Source organism: Typopeltis vanoorti, chromosome 26, assembly GCF_054136105.1.
Source record: "Typopeltis vanoorti isolate ZY-2024b chromosome 26, IOZ_Tvanoo_1.0, whole genome shotgun sequence".
NCBI classification, from domain to species: domain Eukaryota; kingdom Metazoa; phylum Arthropoda; class Arachnida; order Uropygi; family Thelyphonidae; genus Typopeltis; species Typopeltis vanoorti.
The window spans coordinates 22,380,444-22,404,275 of NC_143574.1; the positions used below are offsets into that span (position 1 = coordinate 22,380,444).

A 23,832-nucleotide genomic window follows, 5' to 3' on the forward strand; every position below is an offset into this window, starting at 1 on the left:
CTAAACAGACCTATTGTTTGTTGCTGGTTATGATGATGTCAAAGCAACATTTGCTAGAAGACAAATAAATTCTCTCTATAAACGAACGTGTTCTTCTGACAGTGGACACATTCGAAGAAGAGTTGGTTAAATAAATAAATAAAAGATTCAAATCTTTTGTGTAGCTAGAAATCTTTATAAGAGATTTTTAAGTGAAAACGAGTCAGTCGGCCTCATAGGGAAGTGACATAGGTTTTAATCCTGGAAACTTTGGCTTTTCCACTTGCAAAACAGATCGCTGTATGGGTGTGAATTTTACTTACCTTTATAAAAGGAGTTTCATCTGAAAGTGAATTACCGGTCTTATACTTGGGGGGGTCAGGGGGTCAATATCCTTCTCCCTCCCCCCACCTCCTGTTAACAGTAGCATAATCAGAAGGAGGAGGATGTGACTTCCATGGTGGCATAAACCGATGCTATATCTGCTCAGTCATGATAGCATATGCACACATACGAAATACTTCACTAATAAAATTTACCTGGAAATTCCAGAGAAAAAAATCTTTCAATTAGGATTACTTCTGTTCGGGAAACTCAAAACTCTTAACCAGAAAATCGCATCACACTTGCTCCTTAAAAACCTCACAATGTAATTGATTACCTTTATAGAGAGGGCCACTACAAATAAACAAACAAACAAGCGCTCACGTTAGATTCTGAGTCGAAAATTTGAGTCGTACAGTAATGGTCTTCTCGATACGCGGATATAGGTGGTGAGGTTTTTAGGTGTGCAAGTGTAATGCGATCTCGTCTTGTTATCTGCGATTTAATATATCACTTCTTTAACACATCACGTTCTGCAGTTTGAATACCTCGCTTCTTGCTAGTGCGATGTATCATAATATATCATGTCTATCCCCGGAACCTTATTAAGTTTAATAATAATAATAATATGTGGTACTTACAGTCCCTAAAAGGCCCATATCCTACCCAGATTGACTTTCGTAACCATAATTTTAGAATAAGGTGGTTAGTGCTATTCATAAATAAATATTGCGTACATTTTTCTCCCTGAGGTATGAAAAACCCGAGTTTTCGAAAGAAAAACACTTCCACGGTCGTATGAGAATGGCTGACACTGAAATTTTATTATCAAGTATTGTTTTATATTTGTAAAACTTTTTTTAGAGTTCATTCTTACCAAAATATCTTTAATGTCGCTACCCATATGAAGCAGACTGAAGCTTCATATTAAGAGTATTTTTTTTTTCATAAAAATATGCGGAAAAAATATTTTTAAAGCAAAAAATAATAATAAAGGGCTATAAGAAGAGCTAAGCCGAAATTTTGCTTATTAATACAAAGAAATACACAATGAAGGTCATTCTATCACTACTTAGTAGCTAATTTAGCGTGAGATATTCTAGCTGTTACAAAACTATAGCACATGATTAGTCAGCCGACCGAATAGTGAGTCAGCTGCAGTGTGTCACTGGAACTGTCAAGGTCGAATTGTTATTGCAATAATTTTGAACACTTTTCATCTATATCGATCAAAAGCTTTTTCATAATTTAAATTATGAAATTATGTTAAATTTTGTATGTGCAACATACAGTGCTGTATATTTAATAATGTTTATTAAAATATACAGCAAATATATCAAAATAAAATAATTTTATTTTAATATATTATTAAAATAAAATTATTTTTATTTTAATAATATATTTTACTCTCACCTTGTCTTAATGTTTGAAACTCGATACAGCGACACTGAGCGAAGAAAGTATAAAACTATTTCGATAACTTCGTCTGCATTCTGTCAGTTCGCATGTTATCTAATAAGTAATATTAAAAAAAAATAATATTATAATTTAATAAATAAGTTATAATATTATATATATTATATTATATATATAATATTATAATTTAATAAATAAAAACTATATTTCTATTATTTCATCCTCACCTTGTCTTAATGTTTGAAACTCGATATAGCGACACTGAGCGAAGTAAAGTATAAAACTATTTCGAAAACGTCGTCTGCATTCTGTCAGTTTGCAGGTAATCTAATATCTCATCACGTGCTTGAAAAGAGAACCTGATAGATTTAGCCTGTACTGTTTTACAGTTTGGAAAGTCTTGTATAGATTAAAATGACTAGAACCTTTGGTCATGAGAGATAAAATATCTGTGACACAACTTTGGCCAAGAGTTGAATGCCTTCTTTCACTGCTAACAGTTTTCAGCCACAGCTAACAGCAGAAGTGAATAACTGACAAGTAAGGGTGTTATTTTTCTTACTACTGTCATTTCTTTTCTAGCAGAAAGAGAAATTACAGTAAATAACTGAAATTAAAGATGCCAGATTTCAGATTTAAATTAAATTTAAATGAAATTTAATTTAAATTTCAGATTTAAATTAAAAATGCCAAGAAATTATATTCTTGGTTTAATTCTTTATCCAAATGTCAGCAAACAATATTTGCGCTTGAAGTACCTTCACGACTGAGCTTCTTGTATATAGAAGCTGACTTCGCATCAATTGCCTTAGTATCCTATAATGCAAAGCACGTACACTTTCAGATGTGTAGAATGCAATGCATTATGAGAAGGGCCACTATCTAGACCGGTTTCGACCTTTATTTGAGATCTCATCAGTCAGAACCAGAAGGGACACCAAGGTAGGTTGAAGAGTAATGCAGAAGCAAAAAAAAAAAAAAAAAAACAGCGTTTGAATATCTGAAATGAATTAGAAAGGTTCCAAAGTCCGAACTGAATGGTGGAAACACTAACAGCAATCAATCCATGGGCCATCCCTGTAATCAGATACAAGCAGGGTTAACTGATGACTATGATTAATGACAGTGAATCATGCCTTGCACTCACGCATTGATATGGATTTTACCTGATTTTATGGATTTCAGGCTATGCATAAATGATTATACATAGTCAGGTAAAATGATGGACGTGATATAATCATTGAATAATTATATCAAGGAAAGCCCAGAAAAGATGCTAATTGAAGCTTACAACGAAAATGTAGTGAATGTGGTAGTTCAAAAAAGCAGTACAAGGAGAAATGCTGCCCTTCATGGTCAATTTAAAATATACTGACGGGAAAGTCGACAGTCATTTAATTTGGCAATGGCCTCAGCAGGGCAGCATCAAGAAAGAGACAGAAGATCTGATATTTGCTGCTCAATGATAGCAATTTTAAGAATATGCAGAGATAGAGAAGAGAAGTGAACCATTTAATTAATTCTTACAGCAAGACTGCTCATGATGACTATAAACAAAGGCATGATCAGGTAGCAAATGTGGGGGAACTTGTGCAGGACATATGGTTTCCCCCAACTTGCAGAATTCCTTGGAAACACACATTTGAAAAAGTTATTGAAAATGAAAATGCCAAGATATTATGGGACTTTAAAATTCAGACAGATAGACATCTGTTATCTGTCTGAATAGACATTGATAACTATCTCCTTAGACTCCATAATTCTTCTCTCTAACTCGTCACCACATAGGTGTACGTTGACAGTTTCATCCCAGAGTATCTGATGTGGAAAACCTTCATCATTTGAGTTCGCCGACGATAGCACATGACTGGACAATGTACTGGCTCGAGTTCTTTTGCAGCTGTCTCTCTGGTGTTCCTCTAATTGGAGTTCGATAGATTTCTCCGTTCGTCCGAAGCATGGCTTGCCGCAGTCGCAAGGAATCTTATAAACACCAGGATATTTAAGATTATTGTGTTTAGTTTTAGGATGACTTAAGATGGAACGAAGTTTAGGTAGGGTTGTGAAGAGCGTCTTGGTATAATATTTCTTTAGAATTTTAGCCAATTTTTAGGAAATCCTTTGTCTTCTGTTCTTGCCAACATTTATCTAGTGAATTTTGAAGAAAATGGAATTTCATCTTCTCCCCTAAAACCAAAGATATGGGCTTCGCTATATCTTTCGTTTTAGGTTATTAAATTCACATCTGAATTGGAAGTTGATGGCTCTGTCGTATTCTTGGATATCAAAGTAACCCGGACGGCTGAACATCTCAAATTTTCTATTTTCAGAAAACCGACACATACGGACAGGTACCTTCATGGTGACTCACACCATTTTCCTCCACAGAAGTTGGGTATCATCTCCACTTTAGGTCACCGAGCTCGGTTGGTTCTGTTGGACGAAGACGAACTTCATAATGAGCTTAAGTTACATTTCAACATAATGGATACTTTCAGGGCCGGTCCAAGAGAATCTAATACCCCTAGGCAAAGAAAATTTAGGCGCCCCTATACATCATCATCAGATGTATCAAGAATTTAGGCCTAGCATGGCCTGTTCCGGCCTTAGAAGTCATCGTTGAGCTCTTATACATTATCTCTCTATATATATTTTGTCATACTCACACAACAACACGTACACCTATACATGTGGAGATTTATAAAAATAATATCATTATGAACATTAAAATATATTTATTAATCAAAACCAAAACCAGTATTTGTTTTGAAGTCTTAGCGTCCCTGGGCGATTGCCTAAGTTCGCCTAATGATAAAACCGGCCCTGTATACTCTAAGAACACTATAGACAGATTACTGTTCAACCCTCATCCACGACAGTATGAAGACACCACTACTTATAAGGGCAGCATTTCCTTGCCATATATCAGTTCTTTATCTCCAAAATTGGCTACAATTCTAAAGAAATATATCGTAAGCCATACTTCGGACAAACGGAGAAATCTATCGAATCCGATTAGAGGAACACCAGAGAGATTACACAGATTGCAACAGAACTCGAGCCAGTGCCTTGTCTAGTCATGTGTTATTTTCAGCGAACTCAAATGACGTAGGTTTTCCACATGAGATCAGTGGCGGCCCGTACATAAGCACTGCGACACTGCAGCACCCACAAGGAAAAAATGAAAAAATTAAATTTTGTTTGTTTATAAATAATAACAATGCTTACAACATTATAAAAATCAGTACAACATGTTAAAGGTTACAGCTTATGTTTCGACATTGATTGAATAGTTAATAATTGGAATTGTTCGATTAACGCTTTAGATTACTATACCCGAGGAATGGAGGGAGAGTACTCTTGTTCCCATCTACAAGGGTAAAGGGGATGCACAAGACTGTAAAAATTACAGAGGAATAAAGTTGATGTCCCAGATCCTAGAAAGGGTTCTTGATGGTAGATTGAGGGAGGAGGTGGAGATTGCAAAGGAACGATTTGGCTTCATGCCTGGTAGATCAACAACAGATGCTATCTTTGGGTTACGACAGATGATGGAAAAATATCGAGAGAAACAAAGGGAGCTACATCTGGTATTTATTGATCTGGAGAAAGCATACGATAGAGTGCCAAGGCAAGAAGTCTGGAGGTGTCTGAGGGAGAAGAAGGTGACGGAGAAATATGTCAGGTTGGTGCGGGAAATGTACAGAAATGTGAAGACAAGTGTTCGGACCTGTTTGGGATAGACAGAAAGTTTTCAAGTAACAGTTGGCTTGCATCAAGGGTCAGCATTAAGTCCGTTTCTGTTTAATATTGTGATGGAGGTGGTAACAGAGGAGGTGAGAGAAGATGCACCTTGGACAATGTTGTATGCAGATGACATCTTGCTGTGTGAAGATTCAAGAGAAGAAGCGGAAACTAAACTGGAAAGATGGACAAAAGTACTGGAAGAGAGAGGTATGAGACTGAGCAGAAGTAAGACAGAGTACATGTGTTGCGCAGTGGGCGGTGGCCAGGAGACAGATCTGGAGCTGGAAGGAAATGTCATCAGGAAGGTGAGAGACTTTAGATACTTAGGTTCAACAGTGGAAGAAGATGGAGGAGGTGAGAAGGAAGTGGGATGCAGGATACAAGCAGGTTGGAGGAACTGGAGGGAGATGGCTGGAGTGTTATGTGATAAGAGGGTGCCGATCAATCTGAAAGGCAAAATTTATAGGACAGTAGTGAGGGCAGCTATGACATATGCTATAGAAACTGTGGCCCTGAGGAAAAATAACATCAGCAGGATGGAAGTAGCAGAGATGAGAATGTTTAGGTGGATGTGCGGTGTGACCAGAAAGGATCATCTGAGAAATGACTATGTCAGGGGAACAGTGAAAGTTACGAACTTAGGAGCAAAGATACAAGAGGCAAGGTTGAGATGGTTTGGTCATGTGATGAGGAGGGAGGACGAATATGTGGGAAGAAGGGTCATGCAGATGGATGTGCAAGGAAGGCGGAAGCGTGGGCGGCCAAAGAAGAAATGGAGGGAGCTGGTAGAAGAGGACTTGAAGATGAAGAACTTGGATGTGGTGACAGCCCAAAACAGGAAGGTGTGGAGGAGACTCATAACAAACAGTGACCCCACTTAAGTGGGAGAAGCTGTAGAAGAAGAAGAAGAAGATTACTAAACAAATGCACTGCCACCTAACGCCGATATTCGTTTGCGCTTGTCATTGCCATGGATACGATACTTTTATTATTGATGTTTGTTCGTGGTGAGGATGAAATATTTTTAATAAAGCAATTTTTATATGTAAATTTATTTATTAATAAATTCGTTACTGATTAGGAAAAATAAACGTTTTTTTTTTTTTTTGTATATGCAGTACCCCCCCGCCACTGCATGAGATACTCCGGGATGAAACTGTCAACGTACACCGATGTGGTGACAAGTTAGAGAGGAGAATTTTAGAGTCTAAGGAGATAGTTATCAATCCCATCCATATTAATAACAACCTAAGCCTGCCAGACTCCCACAGCCCTACCATTCAATATTGGCGCTCAAGACCTTATACGCACGAATATGCATAATGACACAGTCAGAGTTCATTCTTCTATTTAAACTCTAGCCTTTATTCTTTTCAGTGTTAGATACGTTACTCTGTGTTTTAAGAAACCAATTCTTTTAGATTGGTTACTGGTATTATATGTTTATCTCACACCTGATGAAGTCTAAGTTTAGACGAAACTAGTAGTGTAATTAAATTTTTTTTATTTAAACCTCGGTTCTAGTTATTAAAATTTTTTAAAATATGATATCAAATCGAGTAAATCTTTAATCAAACATAGACCCACCCACCCACCCACACATATATATATATTGAGGGGAGGTAGAGAACATCAAAATCAACCATATTCACATAGGAAAGCATCACCGGAAACGCCACCCGAAAGTGATAGGTGGCGCTGTTTGCCAGCACTCCAGGTAAGCAATTGGGGCTTCCTCATTCAAGCTTTCGACGTCGTACGAAGAACATACGTCTTTTTACGAACGCGGAGATGGCAGACATGCACCTCGTTTACCATATTATGTATCCAACTACTACTGAACTGTTCAGTTAGACCTAATAAAGTTTTTTACACTACTTACTGTCTTGTGTTATTTCTGTATCTTTGTGTCCCTGTTAGTACCTTCTGGTGGCATTTCCGGTCATGCTTTCCTATGTGAATATGGTTGATTTTGATGCTCTCTCTCTCTCTCTCTCTCTCTCTCTCTCTCTCTCTCTATATATATATATATATATATATATATATATATATATATTGCATTGCTTCATGCCTCATTGCATGACATACATCTTGTAAAATAGTATCTGTTATAGATCGTGAGATAAGATCGAGCACTTTTTATCTTTATGTGCATGATAAAATAGATATAATAGCTATTGAGATAAATAATAATTATGTATTACACCCTCTGTCCAAAAAGAAACCGAACTTTTCTAAAATAGAAGAATCTAGTGGCGCCACCTGCTGTGCCTTTTTGTTGTCGAAAGCGGCAACCTTCATTAGTGTTGTGTCAACTATTTATGACATTTTGTTTCATTAGAAGCCGAGTTATAGTGACAAGAGTGACAGTGGGTTTTGACGAACGGTCGGAAAATGAGTTTCAAACAGAGAGCTGCGATTGACTTTTGCGTTAAACTTGGTAAACGTTTTACCGAAACGCGTCAAATGCTTCAAGAAGCATACGGTGATGAATGCTTATCCCATACTCAAGTTTACGAGTGGTTTAAGCGATTTCAAAGTGGTCGTGAGACGCTTGAGGACGACGAAAATCCAGGCTGTCCAAAAACTGGACTGAGCGAAGATAACATCCAAAAAGTGCGTGATTTCATTAAAGAAAACCCGAAATCGTCCTTGAGATTGATTGAAGATGAATTGAGGATTCCAAAATCAACTGTGCACAACATTTTGACCGAGAGTTTGGGCCTTCGTAAAATGAATTCGCGATTTGTTCCCCACAAGCTGACAGACGACCAAAAATGTATCGAATTGAACACTGTCATTTTCCGACCGTTCGTCAAAACACACTGTCACTCTTGTCACTATAACTTGGCTTCTAATGAAACAAAATGTCATAAACAGTTGACACAAAACTAATGAAGGTTTGCCGCTTTCGACAAAAAAAAAAAAAAAAGATACAACAGGTGGCGCCACTAGTTTCTTCTATTTTCAAAAAAGTACAGTTTCTTTTTGGACAGAGGGTGTATTTTTAAACAATAATCTCTGTTACGGTCCACATGATATAAAACCAGCAAAATTGTTTTTTAGAGTACAGTTTATTAAGTGAATGGGCTTTTTTTTTGTTTTAAGTATTCAGGATCTAGAACATAGTAGAGGAACATAGCCACGCCAAAATCATTGGTTTAATGTTCTCATGTTAAAAACATTGCAGACATTGATATAATGAACATGAACAACCACAGAAGCCTGTAAACGATTTCTTATTCTTCATTTTATTTATTTTCTTTCTTCTGTTCATTTAATTTCCACTCTTCCCATGTTTGCCAGTAGTTAAACAGATACTTGAATCCAAAATGAATGTTTTCCCATTTTATAAATTTCATTTCTTCTAAATAAGATGCAGTAAGTTCGATGGAAAGATAGTAAACATACAGATGTTGCATATATCCTGCGCGGACGTAGGAAAAATTACGTCTGTGCAGAATCTGTACAAAATCATCAAGATTTTAATCAATTTCTAGTCTTGGCTCAAGCATTCACTAACATTCCAATGATTTTTGTGTACTTCAGTTCAAAAATGTTAGTGCCACAAACGTTGATCAGAAAGCTTCCACAACAAATTCCCAAATTTATATGGATCTATAAGTTTAAGGGAGTGGAGGGTCGGTAATGTATATTTGGATATTATGTTTCCGAATATCGTTTCAGAAAATTCTTATAATGTTACTAATCAGAAATCCAGTCTCGAGAGCTATATAACATTTTCAGAGCACTTTTTTTTCTTGACTAACATTTCTAAGCAAAGAGACTTGGAAAATGAATAAAAACCAAGGTTCTACAACCATGAATAGGGGCTGCTCGTGCATAGGCACTGCGGAACTGCAGCATCCCCAATTTTTCTCGATATATAATTATATTTATTAATTTATTTATATTTGCTTGTAATATTTAATTTTATCATCAACAATCCTATACAATTCTCTTATTTTGTATAAAAAATAATAAAAATCCATCTTGTAGCACTTAAGAGGGCGCTAGCAGCACTAAATATTTGGACATTACAATTAAAGACATAATATTTGTTATAGTTTTTATTGTAGAATATTATTGGGGTTATGATAACGGATTTTATTTTTAATTAATTTTGAGTTATACCAAACTGTATAATTTAATCGATAATAAACAATATTTTTCATTTATTTCGTTTTTAATTTTTACCATGATTTTGATATTTTATCCAAACACGTATACACTTACAGGGTGTATATATATTTCGAAATTTGCAGCTCTCCCACGATTTCAAGCCACGAGCCGCCACTGACCATGAATTACCGAGTATTAAAGATTTGTCGCTCTTGTCCATTTTATATCTAACTTTTCGCATTCACATTGTGCTAACCCTAAAATGCGAAATTATGACTATCACACTCACCATGATATCCACTGCAAAGATCAAAAGTCAAATTCTCTTGTTGTTGTCATGTGTATTCAGAGTAAGCCCAGCAGCAACTGGACTAAAGTCGAAACTCAAGTTTAGATAATAAACTGAATTGATAATAAGCTAGGTTCTGCACGTGTGTAAACAATAACGTTCGCATCAAAGAGTGCAAAATGTAAAACGTCAACACAGTATCATTCTCGTTCTAGTTCAAAAAACCAGAATTGGAGTAAAAATTCTAAATTATTCTAATTTTAATGTACTCATATAAAACTAAAGAATCACACACACACACACACACACACACACACACACACACACACACACACACACAAAAACGTAACATGTTCGTCACAATAAATAAATGAATAACAGAGATTTTATCTGGTCTCTTTCGACTAAAGGTGAGTTAATCAGTCTCATACGGAGGTGGGGGATTTTTTGTCCCCCAGATCAGGCAAACTGGCCCCATGAAAACACAGATTACCGTCATGAATACGTCCCAGCCATATGCCGGTCCCAAGCCAGCATATGGCTGGGATGAAATAGAGGGGGAGGAGGGGGAAACAATGGTGAACTACCCTGTAAAAATCTCACCAGGAATACTTTGTGGACAAAGCCTACAAAAGTCACCTACAGTCTTAAACGACGAAAGGGAAAAATCAATCAAGCTGACATCAAATCACGATCTTTTTGTACTTCCCATTTATATCACGTAATTGTGTTTTAATACCGGTATTCTAAATTTTAAATACCGGTAGAATGGTAGATATCCTTGCAGACCTATTTCCTCCTGTCTCTTCCATCATTTTGCTCCTCATTCTTTATCTGTATAGGGAAGATTTTCAACTAAAATATGGTGTGGTAATGGCCTCACCTCTATCATCCCCCCCCCCCCCCTTAATCAACATGGAAAAGTCTGAGTCAATGGTTATGGAACAGACGATCCCCTAAAGCTACAAGTCTGGAGGAGATATGTTGATATTTTTAGTATATGGATGAACACTTCAAAAAGATCTTGTATAATTCCTGAATAATTCAAAATTATTTTGAATACAGGGAATGGTGCAAACTTCCCGTCATTCAAAAATTAAATTCATATTGAAAATAGAAAATAACCAGTGGCGAATTCTCCATGCTTGCTATGCAGACTCATTAATTGAGAAAGAAGTCATATTTATTTGTTAATAACTGCATGCATTTATAAGCATTCCATTTAGGCTTTTATTTTTGTAGACAGAAGACACCTTAAGCTTGCGCGGCAATAATTGAGCTTTGCGTTGTGTATCGAAGGCCGATGTTTGCTCGTCTAGTCAAAGCTATCTCCCCTGAAAATAACAGTAAAATCCTATATATTTATTTCAATAATGAGGTACCGTGAGTAGGCATGTTTCAAATAATTATAATACCGGATATAAACTCACGCAATATATTTTATTAGCGAAGAATTTTCGTCTCAATTATCATAGGCATCTTCTGTACAAGAATACATAATGGAAATTGAACATTAACCACAATTCCAAACAGCGCCACCTAAGTAGTTAATGTTCGATCTTACACTACGAAGAAATTATTGTGAATAATATCAACAAAACATGAAACGCTGCCCAAGCGTCTATATATCCGCTTTCTATTAGTCCATTTTTACGTAATCTCTACTAAAGGAAAATCTCTATTTTAATCTAATTTTTAGATGATAAGGAAACAATATATTTAGTATGTTTAGTCAAGAGAGATTGCAAAATAAGATTGAGTTTTCTAGCATTCAAATTACTGCAATAGTAATACAATTGAGAGATAATCTGTAATGTAAGGTTGTAGAAATACATATTCTAGATTTGGTTATGGAAACAGTAAGTGAACAAGTGCAATACCCTACCTCTCTCTTCTACGAATTAGCAGAAAGGAAATATGTCATGTTAACTGACAATTGACATTTATGTCTTTAGGGGCAAAGCAAGAAGCTTTTCATAATCCCCCGCTATCTGTTGCGGTTACAGTGAGGGTGTCATGTTAATTGACAGTTGACAATTGACATTTATGACTTAAGGGGTGAAGCGAAAAGCTTTTCATATTCCCCGTTGTCTGTTACGGTCCCAGCGAGGGAAAATTTTATGAGCAGTTTGCTCGCCGAGAATGGGTATGGAGATTATACATCACTGAAGGAAGTTAAAATAGCTTTTGGTCTTTTGTGTTTGAATGTATCCGTAGGCTCATGGGCTACAGCTTGCTGAACTAGATCATCGGGGTGAGTGGACGTCTTTAGGAAGAACTTTGCAGCTAAAGTTTGTAGGAAGGAGAAGATATAAGGAATATTTGTATCTCGGTGAAGTTGATGATTTCTGACGAACCATGGGACGTTTAGGATCATTCTCAAGCATTCACCGACAAAGCCCCTCATCGGGCAGTGCCGGAAAACTCAAAGGAGTTTTCCGGCACTGCCCGATGACTCAAACCCCGGAGACTCAAAGTGCTCCCTTAAGGCAAAAACTTTAAGAGAGCGAACTCAAACTCTTGAATCTCAGCATTCAATTAGTCGCCTCTTACGACATGCTTGGATTTGCATTGGTGCTATTCTTAGCCTGGCCACCACACGGGGTAGCATAATTTTAATAATTGATAATTGACATTTATGACTTTAGGGGTGAAGCAAGATGTTTTTCATACTCCCCGCTATCTGTTGTGGTTACAGTGAGGGTAAAATTTATGAGCAGATTGCTCGCCCTGAATGGGCATGGAGATTATGCATCGCTAAAGGAGGCTAATATAGCTTTTGGTCTTCTATATTTGAATATGTCCATTGCTTCGTATGCTGCAGCTTGCTGAACCAAATCGTTGGGGTGTGTGAACGTCTTTAGGAAAAACTTGGATGCTAAGGATTGTAGAAAAGAGAAAATATAAGGAATATTTGGATCTCTATGAAGTTGATTGTTTCTAACATACCACGGGGCGTTCAGAATCATTCTCAAGCACTTGTTCTGTACTCGTTGTATCTTGATAATGCTAGTATTAGAGGTGTGGCTCCAGGCTAAAGAGGCATAGGTATTATCTGACGAATCGTCATCTGGTATAGCTGCAATTTGATTCTGTTACTGAGCTTGCTATTTCTGTTAATCAGCGGGTAGATCTGAGCTATGACTTTAGATGCCTTTGCGCACGTAGACTTGATGTGTTGGTTGAAAGATTGATTTTTGTCGAGAATTACACCCAGGTAATTTGTTTCTGTCTACCAGGGAATTTTAGTATTGAATAGTAACACATCTCCTGCAGGAGACATTGGCCTTTTTGAGAAAAGAACATCTGAGCTTTTCTGGGGGTTGACTTCCAATCTCCATTTGGAGAACTAACCCTCCAGCTTTAGAAGGTTTTCTTGAAGCTGTTAATCTTGAGTGCTGTTCAGTACACCCTAAACAGTATCTCTCTTCAATTTTAAAATAGGTGTATGGTGTTTAGTACAAAATTTTAATATGCATTTTTTAAATTGTTCAAATAAATTTCGAGATTTTCTATGTAAATATTAATTGATAATTATTATTTAATTTAGTTGGAATTTTACCATAACTTATTGAAAAATGTTTCATTCTTATTTTAAAGATTTCACATATCATTTGCATATCCATTGAAAGAAATTCAGATGCAGATTATTAATTATTTCTCATCAATTCTACAGTTTTAATTCTTTTTAGAATTTTCCGAACAAATATCGAAAGTTTTAGTAAAAAAAAAAAAATAATAATAATAATAAAATAATAATAATAACAAAAATAAAATGAATATTTGAAAACTTTGAACATAGTTATGTATATAGAAAAAATTCTTTGCTCACTTCCGGTACGAATGTACCGGAAGTGAGCAAAGCCTTTCATCCAGGTGTTCACATAACGATCATGTATATTTATTGCTTAAAATGGTTCCCGTATTTATTTGTGATATCTGACCATTACTCCACTTCATAATTGTATTCAATCGCTTTTCTAGGCGCTGGGTGTGCTCCTTCTCTAAGACTGTATTTGATCCTTTGATCAAATACAGTCTTAAACAAGATATTCAATCATCGCAAACATCCTGCTAGGGAACGCCAGACGGATGAACATCATCATTGATGAATCTCTGGAATTCGGGAAAGTATCTTAGATAAAGATATTATTATTATTTTTTTAATTATTAAAGTATGTTATGAATTTGAATGCTACTTGAATGGATTTGGCGTAAGGGGCCTGGAAAAATAATTGGAGTGAAATGTAATGCAAAGAATCAGGGACTTTAGATAATAAAGATGGGGAGTATACGTATGTAAGTTATTCATGAAACGTATGTATGGCATGCAATCGTGATAATGATATGAATGACTTTGAACATAGTTATGTATATGGTAAAGGGATGGAAATGTATGCTTTGGGTTTGCACCTTTTCAATGTCTTTTCAGGGGGAAAAGAGAAAGCTGTCTGGCAAGACCATGCTGATTGTACATCTGGCTATATGAAAAGCCAGATGATCTATACACAAAAGCTAGGAACATCATGAAGAAAGGGACTGAGTTCGTTGCTTTATTGAACACGTAAAACGTGCAATAAATGTGGAAGAAAAACTTTATTGAATGTAGATACCGTTATGTCAGAAGCAGATTGGATTGTTCAATTAATGAGTGCCAATTTTGTTGAAATATATCAACCAAGTGCATGTAATACGGTGCGCAGTGCTACTACTACTACTTACTACTATTATATTAAACGAAGAGACAGAGGTGCATGGGAAGGAGGTTCAAGTGATGTTATATAACAGGGGTGGGCACGTACTTCGGGAATAAGAGCCACATATAATACTTTTCTGATATTATTATTATTCTGAACACAGCTTCCTGATTTCTGTGTGAAAATAAATATTATTTTATTTGAGTTTTGTATTTGTTTGGGTTAGTTTCATTTCTTATTGTTAAAGGTAGTGTGTTGAATATTTTTGGCGCTAAATAAATATAATGTTTGTGTATTGTTTCTTTATTTGATTCAGGAACTATATATTTTAGGCCTTTATTAATAGGCGTATAAATATCTAAGGGATGGTATGCTTAGTATGGTATTACACATTGCAATATCCTTGTATTTGTTTCTAGTTAAGATTTGAATTACCTCAAATAGAGTCAAAACTAATGGTTTCAGCGTAGGCCGAAAGATTCCTCCCCAACTTAATATACCATATTGTAATGTGCTTTGAATCCAGGCAGAATATAATATGTTTAGCATATTTAAATTTAAGAATCGATTAAGTTTGTTTAGCATAATCCTTACTTTATTTACGACATCGGTACTATGTGGTTTCCAGCTTAAACTACTATCAATTTTTAATCCCAAGTAAGTTATTACACCGACTTTTTCTATTTTCTCGCAGTTGCAATTTGAATTTGTCCCGCAATTCCAATCATGCAAAATTAATTGTACAGTGAAGTTCATTTTGCCAGTTGTAATTTGCAAGTTAAAATTTACGTATTTAGTTTTTGAGACATTCAGACTGAGTTTATTTGACTGGAACCAGTTTGTTACTTTTAAAAGACCAGCATTCACTATGGCTTGCATTTGTTCGGCTGTGTCCATAGAGAAAATTAGTACTGTATCATCTGCAAAAGTATTTATTTTACTGTTTAGTTTAAGATTGCAGAAGTCATTGATATAAATATTAAATAAAATTGGTCCCAAGACAGATCCTTGTGGTACAACGCAGTCTACTGTTGTGGAGCTGCTATAACTGTTGTTTATTTTTACAATTTGTGATCTGGCATTTAAGTAATTTTTAAACAAGTTTACTGCAGTCTTCATCTATGAATCTCCAACTTGCTTTAGATGCATTGAATAATCTAAATCTATTTTTAAATGATTATAGGTCTGATGAAACTTGCAAAGAAATTTTAGAAAACTCTAAATTAATTGCAGCAAAATTTGACGCAGAATCCGTATTTTTTAGTAGAGTAATAGACCACTAAGGCGACGTAAAAAGACAAACACAATTTGATTACGAACATGAAAATGAAAATATAGTAGATCCTAAAATTTCATTTAAAGTAATTTTTTTTCTCTGCATAATAGATCAAACATTACAATGTTTGCAGGAAAGATTTACTTTATTAAAAGAACATATGAATTCCTTTCAGTTTTTGTATTTGTTAAGTACATCACAAAATAAAGAATATTTATTATCTTGTTGTAAAAAGTTACAACAAAAATGAACACACGAGAATCATTCAGACATTGACGCAGACGATTTATGCGAAGAAATTTTACATTGTCAGCCATTGATTTCTAATTTTAAAAACGATATATATCAGATAATTCAGTATATTTATTCAAACGACTTAATCACAGTTTATCCAAACTTTACAATTGCTCTTCAATTCTTTTATCATTACCGGTATCTGTAGCATCTGCAGAACGGTCCTAAACTTAAATTTATTAAAAACTACTTGTGCTCCACAATGGTACAAGACAGACTTTCCAATCTTGCCATTATATCAATAGAGTCAGATATTTTAGATCAACTTTCTTTCGGTTTAAATATTTATTTAACTATTTCTTTACCCAATGATGTTTAATATGTTCCTATTTTATATATTTGTAAGTTACTATTATTTATTTATTTTATTATTTATTTACTTTATTTTTTTTCAAAATTATTTTTGTTGTTTTTGTACCCTTCTTGTATGCTTATTGTTTATAATACATTTTTTTTTTTTTTGTAATTCCTGCTTTTTGTTCAATACACTTATAATTAATATATTTCGTATTTCATTTTTACTCACTGATACGTTTTTATAAAGCGATTTTTTATTGGGGGGAGGGGTATAGGGGCGCCAACTAAAGGTTTGCACACAGGCGCCGGACGCTGTGTCTCCATTTTCTCTATTCTTGTCGATATCTTTAAGTATGGGGAGGGTTTGTTTGTTTATATCTTTGACGATTAATCTATTCACAAACTTTCATTGGGGTTTCCTTGGTATTTTAGGAATTCATTTCTGTAGTATTCGTTTTTACTTTCTTTAAATTTATGGTGTATTAGATTTCTATAGTACTCGAAACTGTATTCATAATATTGATTGTGCGAGCATTTTTATGTAGTGTCTGATTTCCTGTGTAATTCAGGGCTTGTTTCTTTCATTCTGTCTATTTTTTTAAACTTTAATTGAGTCTTGTATTTTATTGTTTAATATTGCAATCAATATTTGTTTCCGTCGTCATCTCTTCCCAAGAGACAGTACTCAAGTTACGCTTCGGTACTCTGGAGTCAATTGTTGTGTAAGGGATGTTTTCGCTTGTACTATCTCCGTGCTGTACTTGCAAATGCACTTTAATACCGATTGGAAAGTGATCCACGAGAGGTTGGCGCAGAACTACTGCTTGGATTTTCTCCTTGGAAGTTCTCCCGAATACATGATCTAGGCAGGTTCTACCACCATTGAATTCTCTCGTGGGGTCATTAATATATTGTTCGAGTCCATGCATGGCAAGTAGATCTAGATAATCTTGAGAGGATCCGCTGTTCCTCAGCAAGTCAATATTCATATCCCCAATTATGAGAACATTGTCACTTCTGATCTTTTAAGAATTTAAGAACTGAACGTCTTTAGGTTCTTAGATTGATGAGATAGCAGATTGCCCATTTAGCCAGTACCAAGAAAGACCAGTCTAATGATGCACTAGTCATTGCGATAGTAATCCTGCTCAGTACTAGAGGAACTGCAGGTTCGAACACTTGGTCGAGTGACCAGGCAGCAGTATAGACTATGCGGCCACCGCTTCCTACGCAGCACCATTTAGGTGTGACGTGCGGGCACCAAATCGTCCGCTGACGACCAAGGTACTAGTCTGGGTGTCGTGCTTAGAAGAGCAGCCACCATACTTCGATCTATTGAGACTCATCCTGTGATCAGGGATGACGTAATAATGGTCTATAAATTTTTGAATGGGTTTTATAATCTCATGAAGTTCTTCATTATATGGATATGGGAAGAGAACACAGGATGCATCCATAGAAGTTTATTCATAATTAATAAAGTGGAAAGAGCTAGATTTTTTTTTCGCAGGAAACGGAGTCAGTGGAACAGCATGCCACTTGAAGTGACGAGCTCATCACTTCAAGTGGAATTTTTAGGCACACCTCGCACCAATTTCAGTTACAGGTAGTCAACGATCTAAGCTCCGATCACAATCCGGTACTACTAAGCCTAGGCGGGGAAACAGAAATCATCCCCAGGCAGTCCTCCAAAAATTTCAAAAAGCTGAACTCTACTCTACTCTCTGCAACCTCACAGGACCCGTTCCAACCATCTCCTCACCTAAAGAAATAGATACAGCGATCAGAAAACTGGAAAGCACAATCCAAGCTGGCCTAGCAGCAGCTTCCACCGTTACCACTCCAGCTCAAGCCAACCTGCTCCCAGAAGAGATTCTAAAGCTCATCCGCAGCAAAAACAGGATCAGACGTCTTTACCATACAACACTATCCCCCCAGGATAGACAAGAGCTAAACAGAGCAACAAACCTTGTTCGATATGCGATCAAAGATCACAAAAACCAACTGTGGGAGAAGAAGCTAAGCTCCTTAAACACCAAAGACAACTCATTGTGGAAAATGACGAAAGCCCTTCGCAGCGACCGCCCCAACATTCAGCCAATCCAGGGAGAAAGGGGCATGGCCTACCGAGACGACGAGAAAGCAGAAGCCTTCGCGGATGCCCTGGAACTGCAATTCAGCCCCAACTATGTGCATGCAGACTTGCACTTCATTGAAAAAATACACAGGCATGTCCGTTGTGCACTCCATCAAACCAGCAGCCAAGAAAACACACGCTACGCTACACCAAAGGAAGTACACCAAATCATCAAGAGCCTCAACAACAGAAAGGCCTCAGGTCCTGACGAGATTTCAAACTAAACCATAAAAGCACTCCCCATAAAACAGTTATGCATCTAGTGGCGATCATCAACGCGATGCTAAGACTCATCTACTTCCCCACTCGCTGGAAACGGGCAGATGTAATCCTCATCCACAAACCTGGAAAAGCACCTCAATTCCCCCAGAACTACAGACCTATCAGCCTCCTATCAAATCTGGGAAAAATTGCGGAAAAGATAATTCTGAACCGCCTACAAAACGAAACGGACAAGATCGACCTAATCCCAAAAGAACAATTCGGATTTCGCAAAGGCCACTGCACAACCCAACAGGTCCACAGACTTATAGAATTCATAACTACTGGATACAACTGGAACCAACACACAGGTGCAATCTTCCTGGATGTGGCGAAGCCTTTGACAAAGTATGGCACAAAGGCCTCATCCACAAACTAATAGCTGCAAAATACCCACTAAACCTCGCCAAAATCATAGAACCCTATCTGAAAGACCGAAATTTTCAAGTTAAGCTACATGGCCTCAGATCCTCCATGAGAAGCATCACAGCAGGTGTCCTGCAAGGCTCCCTCCTATCGCCGCTACTCTTCAACATATTCATCTCAGACATACCAAACACAGCATCAACCACCATGGCTTTCTATGCAAACGACATGGCAATACTGACCAGATCACTCAGGCCACACAACGACTACAAGACGCAGCAACAAATCTTGAAGAATGGTTTCAGAAATGGAGGCTAGATGTCTTGTCAACGCCGACAAGAGTACGGCCATACTCTTTACAAGAAGGAAAGCAACCCACCACGGAGTAGTCACAATGTTCAACACTGATATCCCATGGAAAAAAGAAGTAAAATACCTGGGAATCAAACTGGATAACCGACTCAGTTTCAACCCCCACATCTCACATACCTGCAACAAAGCCAACTCAGCAATAGCTGAACTCTACTCGCTACTCAACCGAAGAAGCAAAGTCAGTACAGAAAACAAACTAACAATATACAAAACAATTATCAGACCCATAGTAACGTATGGATCGCCGGCATGGAGCCACACCTCCCCCAGCAACATCAAAAGACTACAGGTACTACAAAATAAATGCCTCCGAATGATCTTCGACGCCCGGTGGTCTGTTAGGAATGCTCTCCTCCACCAAGACGGAAACATGCCAGACATACCTTCGTATCTCAACCAGACTGCTGCCAAGTACTTCGCTCAGGCATCACTCCATCCCAACCAACTCATTCGTGATGCATCAAATTATGATGAAAACGACAGATGGAGACACAAACGTCCGAAGGCAGCTCTGATCGCTTCAAACGATTCTACACAGCCCTAATTCGGGCGAGCCACGCGCTCAAAAATTTCTCATTATCAATAATCACAATCTAATCACATACATAGATGATCCTATGTATGTCCTTGATTGAAGCATGTAAAATAAAGGTCATGAAAGCCCATCTTAATGCCAAAAGAAACTTAGGAGTGATAAGTTATAGAAGAGTTCGTTCTAGGAAGGTACAATCGGAAAAAGGTAGAAACCAGTGCAGAAGACGCAAGTAAAAAGGTACTGTAAGAATCTCGTGTCAATTCAAATCATATGTAACTGTAGTCATTGTTCAATTACTGAACAGTTGAAAGGATTAATGAGAATTATACTAGGACTTTAGTACATATCAAACTAGAATAAAAATGAGCTTGTTATTATTAATTAATATGTAATTCATGTGCCTAGAGATTTATGCATGTACATTGCATTTTAATTAAGAGAGTTTTAAAGGTCAAAGGTGTGTATTAGCTCAATGAAAGGATAATTTTAATCCATATTGTCTTAGTTAGAAAATTAGAGTAACTGATTATATATGTCCTAGAAGGTACAGAATTATAGCGCGATCAAACCAGTAAGGGGTTAGATAAAGGGTCAAATAGTTCTAGGATTATACTTGTTTGTATGTATAGAATCTGTTATGGCGAAATGATCACAATTCTCATGTAGGATCTTAACCTAATATTTGTGTTTAGCTAGTGTTAATTTCTATTATATATTCTTAGTATTAAATTGAGTTTTATTTGATAAAGAATGAATTGTACCATGTTTAAGAGTTCAATAAACTTTTGTTCAATAAAAATATAGTTGTCTGAGATTGCCGCTTACTGCACCACTTGTAACAACGTACGAACCTAATCACGCGGGGGGGGATTTTTGTTAAGTTACGAGATAACGGCCACGATTGTATGTTAGTATTCACACTTAGACATATTTTGGGTAATTGCTCCTTGTTTTTGAATTTTTTTATCTTAAACTAAATGTCCCGAAAGGCGCAGTATAAACTAAATATTTAGGGACACTTAGGGGAGAAGAAGCTTGAATATTTGTATTGGGGTGTTATCTCGTATATAGATTAAATTTGGATAAAGACAAGTAGAGTTTCACTTGTAAGGATAGTTGAAAGCATAATAATCGCAAATTGGGACACAACACAACAAAACGCTTGTTATGGATGACTTCAGATAGTAAGTGAACTTGTAATGATGGAATAGGCCTACTGAGGATACCACGTTAAAAAAAAACGCGCCTGATACTCTACCTCAGAGGTGGTGTGGAAAAGAGTACACTTGTGTCTTTGCTATTTTTGACTCCCTTCGAAGTAGCAATAAAAGGAGTTTCCGATGCCCCCCCCCCACACACATCAGTCACAAGACTCAAACTGGAACAGTTTGGGTCTTGTGGGCAAACGAATAGAGAGAAATGAGTCTATTAAGTACTCTTTTTGTGAGGAGATCCTAAAGGTATAAAACGAATAAAGAAAGATGATATCCTGATTGTTATGGGAGACCTAAATGCAATATTTGATCCACAAGAAGTGAAGTTGTCCCCAATTAATAACTTGGTGATATGAATGACAGAGGGAGTAAGGGTAATTACGTTTTGTGAGCAAAGTGAACTGATTATAGCACATGCCTTCTTTCAACAACCCTAAAGTCAACTTTATACCTGGAAAAGCTAATATTGTGAAATTAGAAAGCAAATTGATCATATGATGATTAGAAAAATATTTCGAATAGTATTTTGCATAGAAAAACATACTTATTCGCAGATATATAGTCTCAGATCACATTCCAGTTGATTCAAAATTAAAAGTAAGACTTAAAACACTAAGAGTAGAAATGAAGAACCTGGATTTCATTTGCGTAAAGAATGACTCAGTTGAAAATGACAAAAATGAAAGATTGTTTTGACAATATTAGGAAGATTCATTTACGACATGAACGGGAAACTGATAACAAACTGCTGATAAAAAAAAAAAAGAATGGAAAAGGCTCAAGGAGACTGTACGATATCTAGTCTACGACTTTATCCTCCCCCCCAAAAATCACCGATGGATGAATGAAAGTATATTAAATTATTATATGAATTAAGTGGATATTAAATCTAGCATTATTTCAAAGTCGCATTTAGAAACTATGTAGAAACTAATTTTTTGTATCGCCGAACTGAAGCCTTTTAGCTCTTTATTTTAGTAAAGTATAGTAATCAGCAACATAAGACAAAAAATTAAGCTAGAAAATAAATCTAATAAATGTAAACAATATAATAAAAAAAGCATGCAGAAAGGCCAAAGAAACATGGCTTAATAATAAATGCAAGGAAAGAAATCACGTATAAGTAAATCAACCAACTCGAAAATTACACACAGGGGACTCGTGCATAGGCACTGCGAACTGCAGCACCCCCAATGTTTCTCGATATATAATTATATTTATTAATTTATTTATATTTGCTTGTAATATTTAATTTTATCATCAACAATCCTATACAATTCTCTTATTTTGTATAAAAAATAATAAAAATCCATCTTATAGCACTTTGCTAGTATTTTCTACACGCGCAAGCATGTGCACGTCATAGTGAGATGCGAGCTATTAGCGTCATCACGCGGCACTGTCCTTCGCGCAATTTCACTGTTGTTTATATGCAGTTTGCGCCAGTAGTAGAGTGTTCGTATTGCTTATCGTGTTCACTCCGTATCTTTAAATATTTGGACATTACAATTAAAGGATTTAATTGTAATGTCCATTAGTGGTACAGGAAGTGGCGGTGCCGCTGTTCCGAAATAATACCCATAACATACGTTAAATACCTTGGCTTATACGTAGACAAATCCATTCCTTTAATTGTAATTAAAGGAATGGATTTTATTTGTAAGTAATTTTGAATTATACCAAACTGTATAATTTTGTCGATAATAAACAATAATTTTTCATGTTTAATTTTTTTTAAATTTTTACCATAATTTTGATATTTTATCCAAACACGTATACACTATACTTACAGTATGTATGTATATTTCGAAAGTTGCCCCCCCCCCCCACGATTTCAAGCCATTAGTGGTACAGGAAGTGGCGGTGCCGCTGTTCCGAAATAATACCCATAACATACGTTAAATACCTTGGCTTATACGTAGACAACCACCTTAAATGATGCCAATCAACAACAACAACAACAACAAATGACATGTCATGTATATCAATGTTATGTTATTTTAATTTTATTAAAATGAGTTATTATGCAAATGTCGAATTTTATTTTCAATAAACTAAAAAAAATAATGCGTATGAATTTGATCGACTGAAATAGATTTGTTCTTTTGAGACCTCATAACGATGTTGTATAAAAGTATAAATACGGCCCTGGTGCACATGCATACATTGTAAATAGTATGTATACATGAAAGCATATATTTAAAGAAATAAACATTAAAATAATTGGGATTAAAAGCATACATTAAGAGACAAAAATGCCACTTGAATAAAATATCATGCAAAAACATAAAATGTCAGATTTCACTCATCCAGTGATTAATATACTTTAAAGCTGTTTCATTATACTGCATTAAATCTTCTCGGGTACATATATTATTAATGTCCATTAGGCAGCATTCCAGAAGATGATTCATGGTTTGTGTTTCACCACACGAGCAGCTGTCATTGTCTGTATAGCTCCATCTGGCCATATTCTGCTTTGATCTGCCCATTCCGGAACGAAGTG

The 23,832-nt window shown here is 36.1% G+C and overlaps 2 protein-coding genes across 2 annotated transcripts in view; one reads left to right on the forward strand and one right to left on the reverse strand.

The window, feature by feature from the left end:
• LOC150092407 (high affinity copper uptake protein 1-like) overlaps window positions 1-2,024 on the reverse strand; it is a 59,089-nt gene extending 57,065 nt beyond the window's left edge. The window contains exon 1 of the mRNA XM_090415135.1: window positions 1,947-2,024. The gene's annotated coding sequence lies outside the window, so the exon portion shown is untranslated. The remainder of the gene's footprint in view (window positions 1-1,946) is intronic.
• Window positions 2,025-2,144: 120 nt separating this feature from the next.
• LOC150092408 (FK506-binding protein 15-like) overlaps window positions 2,145-23,832 on the forward strand; it is a 398,069-nt gene continuing 376,381 nt past the window's right edge. The window contains exons 1-2 of the mRNA XM_090415127.1: window positions 2,145-2,259; window positions 13,862-14,008. The gene's annotated coding sequence lies outside the window, so the exon portion shown is untranslated. The remainder of the gene's footprint in view (window positions 2,260-13,861; window positions 14,009-23,832) is intronic.